The 5,308-nt window shown below is 45.1% G+C and overlaps 1 long non-coding RNA gene across 1 annotated transcript; it reads right to left on the minus strand.

Annotated features, from left to right (window-relative positions):
• Positions 1–3,522: 3,522 nt before the first annotated feature.
• LOC121068515 lies at positions 3,523–5,106 on the minus strand. Its single transcript, XR_005818923.1, has 2 exons — positions 5,040–5,106; positions 3,523–4,796 (listed from the first exon to the last, which is right to left on the minus strand). It is a non-coding gene; the product is annotated as an uncharacterized LOC121068515 (long non-coding RNA).
• Positions 5,107–5,308: the final 202 nt, after the last annotated feature.

Genomic DNA, 5,308 nt, shown 5'->3' on the forward strand with positions numbered 1-5,308 from the left:
TGCAAGCCACTGCGTTGGAAGACGTACAGGCTTACAGCAGCAGGTGCATAAATCAGGCGGCAGTGTTCGTCTGTGCAGATATCGCTGGAACATGACCACCAGGAACACCGATTTACATTTACAGCTCTAGAAATAGGATTTGGTGCCGTGGGCTGCGTCAGGTACCTGGGAGAGTGAGGCAGAAGTTAATGTGCAGAACGCATTAGGCTGTGGCATTCGGCCAAGGATGGACGTGCTTCTTTGGGTCCAGAAGTCTGCCCACATCATCTGAGTGCTTTGCAGCCTGCTGAGGACTTCTGCTACAGGTACAGATAGGAAACCAGAGCAGGAGAGGAAGAGAAGCAGGGTTAATCTGAGAGAACAAAGGGGAACGGACATCAGGAAACACTAAAAAAATTACTAATTCTGTTCAGCTGAGAAGAATAAAAGAGTAAGTCTCCTTCTTATGCCTGTTCTGAACCAAACCTTGAGAGGCTGACCCCTCTACCCAGGAAGAGCATGGTCAGAATTACACGTTTCAGGTGAAGTGGATTTAAAACAGCAGACCTATTATTTATAAACATGTGTTAGAAGGATGAAGGATGAAGTTTTTTTTTATTTTGTACAGATAACTCCCTTCAACCTCTACTCTGCCATGGAAGTTCATAGGGGAGAAAGTCACAAGGAAAAACAGTGAAGATGAAATCTGAAGAGTAAAGATAAATACCATTGTTTTAATTGATTATATTTCAGCCTGAGTTTGTACTGTTCCCATAGATTAATAGAAACAGAAATCGCACCTTAGCCAGGGTTTCCAACAGGATGTTTCTTAACCTTGTCCCTTTCCTATAAGGAAGCAAGGGAAAGGGGAATTTACTTTATCCTAAAGACAGCAGATGAGGCAGGTTCCCAAACAGAGAGAGCAGTCCGGGGTACAGCTGAAAGTTTCTCCTGCAAACCCTCTGCTTCCGAGGACTGAATTTGCATTCGTATTCAGACATTCATACATGATTCCTGGGGTCAGCCCTTAACACTACAGCTTCTCAGCTGTTTCAGATGCTAATATAGATCTGCATTTCCTGTGTGGCTTGGCCAACAGCTCTTTTATGGTAATGCATTTTATTGCAAGACTTCAACATTTTCTCTCTCAAAGAATCTGAATGTGAAAAGCAGAGGAAACTCTTATTTGCAAGGTGTGAGGTAAAATATGGGTAAAACTTCCCGCAGAAAATGTTAATGTAAGTATTAGTAGGCCCTTGTATATGTCTGTATTTCTAAGTATGTGTGGGTCTAAGCTCACTGTGTATTTTTTTCGAACTCCTTGCACTCACATTCTTCCTTCTGGATATCTGCTGCCTGCCTTGCCCACATCCCACCAGCCCACCCAAGTATGCCCCTGCTTTCTCCTCCTTTGAAGGCAGCCCGAGCCCAGGCACTTGCAACTTGCTCGTAGCATTGTAACAGCGATGCTGGAGCCGTTCAGGAAGGGTGTTGTCACACGGAGCCATCATCAGGACATGTGGGACACATGGAGCAGGAGGGGCCATGCTTGGGACTCTGCAAAGAGACAGCTTGATTTTCTCTGCAGGCATTGCCTGAAGACTGCAGGCTCCTCTCCCTTGATCGTGCACATGGATCAGCACACTTCAGAAGCAAGTTTAATGTACACATGGGTGAACACAGCGATGGCGATGACTTGTGCCAGCCCCATGTGTCAGGGAGCCACGAAGGGAGCAGCACACACGTGGGCACCAAGGGCCCGGTGCACTGCACGGCCACCTGCAGGAGCTGAAACCAGGATGAATCTCACAGCCAGGAGGGACACATCCAAGCACCACCCTGGCCTGGCACACCATTTTAACCCACTACAGCTACGGCAGGCCTGCCTGCACAGTGCAGACACGGGATCGGGTGCAGTCCTCATCTAAATCTGAAGGGGGTTCAAAAATTGGTCTCAGCAATATGGTGGAAACAACCTGGTATTTCCCAGCAGACAGAGATGTTGAGTTTGTTGGTGGTGTTTTTCTCATTACAAAAAGGCTGGAGTGAATTCAGACACGGTCATAGTTCCAAGCTAAATATTTAACTGGTCATCAGACTACAATGCAGATGTCATTCTGTGCTTAAATATTGGTCTAAAATATTGGAAAACTGTCTCCAGGAGATGCATCACACTTAATCAGTGACCTCTTCGAGAACTCAGGGGAAAGCTTAAAAATGATAGATCCAAACAGACAAATTGTAACCAGGTTTTAGGGGAAGACAAAGACATCAAGACAGAGTCAAGTTATGAAATATTCAGAATACTTGGAGCAGTAAAGTTGCCTTGTCACCAAAGGATATTAAATCATAAAGGCCCAGATTATGCTGAGTCCTGCCCTGAAAGAGGATCTACAGAAATCAATGAGATGAAAGTAACAGGATTATTCAAAGGCTTCATTATTGTTCATCAGAAGGATGTCAAAATCTGGTCTCAAATAAAGTCAGTTCTGTTCCTTGCCCTTATTCATCTTATGATATTATTTACAAAGCCATGGTCAGTCATGCTGGCCAGTTTTTAACTCAAGTATTTTCCTAATTTGCCTGGTCATTCCCTGAATGGCATGAAGATCTGAAATATGAGAATAAATGACTGTGGCTTGTTAAATCATCTTACAAATAAAATCTAGGCTTAAATGTTGTGAAGACTGAGCACATGAGAGTACAGACAAGTGTTAGTCGGTCACAGAGGCATATGCGGACTTGCCACCAAGTGGCTTCATTAAAACCCTGCTGTGTAGCCACTTTCAGGCTTGTCATTCACAAGCAAACACACTGAATGATGGCAAGTAGCAGAAGATTTTCCTAGAAACAAGCGATGTCCTATTTTAGTGGCTTATTGTTGAGACTAATGCGTGATGTACAAGGAAATGAGCGTGAGATAACATTTTCAAAATAGACCATGACGGTTTTGCCACATCGGCGCGGCGGCACCCGATGAGTAATGCCCATCCTTATCAATGCGCCGCATGATGCACGACCTGGTCCCAGCACCAGGGAGCTCCTCCGGGCTGTGTCCGCACAGCGCTGCGATCGCTGGGCCGCCACGGCATCCGGAGCAGTGTTTTTGTGATGAAGTTCTTCTATTCTGGAGAAACGTCAGCTCTCCCACACCACCTCGGTGGCCAAGTGCGTGGTGTAATTACTGCAGGGGATGAGGTCAGAGACAAGAGGCACATGGAGAAGGTGGTGCACAGCTGGAGGGGTGAAAGCCACGTCCAACGGGACTTCGTTCTCCTCGCCCTGACAAGGTGCATGAATGGCCTGACACTAAACCCATCTCCTCAAAACGTGGTGGGGGATGCTGAAATACTGTGCGCTCGTAGCAGACCATGTCTCATGCCACGTGTGGAAAGAAAATAATTCAAAGCATGAGAAAAATCACTGCCCTTTCTGGTTAAGAAGACACCACCCATGTTTTCAGAGCAAGGGTATACATGTTCTTACTGTCAGTGTTTGCAGTAGTAACACAAATGTTTTTGTGAAAATAATGAAAATAATATATCAAAAAAAGTATTTATTTTCTTATTCACTTGGCAGTGGAATACTCTGGACAGATAGTATTTGTCCTAATATCAGGCAAAACACCAAAATGATATTTATTTATTTTTTTCCAGAAAATACATTTTTTCTTCACCTGTCCTAGCCTCTTTTTCCCCCCTTTCCCATATTCCCTTACCCTCATAATAGAACATGATGTAGAAACTAAGAAAAAATCAGATTACGTATCCAAATAGATGGAGAATCCACCAGATCCTTTAGCAGCCCAGCTAGGAGTGTGGAGCAGATGGAGGGAAGCAGCACAGTCCAGGTTACCTGTGTGGCATTATGTTCAGGAATTATTTTGCCTTACTTGAAAGAGGTTCCTAGGTAAAAGAAATTTCAGGTTATACTGATAGTCTTTCAAAAAGATGCTCTCCTGAATCATTTCCTCAGAAGCTAAGGAGCCGAGGTACACAACTGTATCATTACACCCGCTTGTATGAAAGGTACAAAAGGCCTTTTCTTTTAAAGTTAATAGCAGGAGAATGAAATAATCTCTCTCTCTCTTTTTTTTTTTTTGCAAGAGAATAGTTTCATTGTCCTGCCCACATACTTTATTTGTTGAACTGACATCTGTAATAGTGAAATGGAAGAGGAAAGGGAAGCGGATGGGAGAAATAAATGAATTAAAATATTCAGGAGAAGCTGTTGGAAAGCACTCTCTGACTATGAGTAAACTTGACATGATCTGAGCAATGGTAAAAAGGATCAAACACTGAAGGAGAAAGTCTGCGCTAATCTGGTTGCAAAAGTTGACCTCTCTCATACATCACTCCTCCCACAGTGTTATTGTCATTTGCTTGTAGGATTGATCCTTGAAGACCCAATTCCCCTTTGTGTGCACTGACAAAAATTTCCACTTCCCCTGGTGAAGGAAGGGGCTGTTCCCACCACACTGCCATGGACAGGCCAAAAATGTGCACTCCTCAGCAGGGCTGGGCAGGCTCGAGCCCATCTCCCACCCAGAGCCTGAAGATATTTGAGCACCGTGCAGCCTCTACCTGCAAGACTGCACCCAGCAGCCTGGTGAAGGCAGCCTTTGCCTCCTGCTTTGGCTGGAGAGGACCAACACGTGCCCAACACAAGCATCCCAAGGCATCGCTGCTGGCAGTGAGGTCCTGCCCCCTCACCGGTGGGATAACCCGCGGATATCCAGGGGGCCAGCATAAGTCCGGCTTTGTGGCTCTGCTGCACTGCTGGGCATGAACCTCTGTGGTGAAGAGGAAGAGGTTGAACTGCAACGGAAAAAATACCCTGCATGTTTCAAAGCGCTGCTGATGGAGGGAACGGTCCCACTTTCCTCACTCGTGCCAAGGATTTTGCTGAACCAGCGGGACTGAGGAACTTGTGCAGCAAGTTAGAAGAATTCGGTGCTGTGCAAGGAAGCCCCCCAAGTTTTGCCAGTATTCCTCAGCAATGTGTCTGCTTGTTAAATATTGTCTGGGTGTAACAGGAGGGATAAGTTAATTAGCACGTACATTTTTGTGTGGACCAGCTGTCTGCTCCGTCCATTGTCAGAAATGCAAAATCCTCTGGGAATCCCTGTAAGAAAACACACTTTGTCTTCTAGGAACAGGATGGTTTTCTTTTAATATCCCCTTCAACTGTAACTCATTTAGCTTATAAAACTTGACAACAGATTCTGGCCGCTGATGTATTGTTTTCTTATGTTAAGCCTTTTTTTCTCTCCTTCCTCCTCTGATACCTTATCCTTTCTGTTTAAATGTGAGACACAGCTGTCTCTGCC

Source organism: Cygnus olor, chromosome 1 (genome assembly GCF_009769625.2).
Source record: "Cygnus olor isolate bCygOlo1 chromosome 1, bCygOlo1.pri.v2, whole genome shotgun sequence".
NCBI lineage: Eukaryota > Metazoa > Chordata > Aves > Anseriformes > Anatidae > Cygnus > Cygnus olor.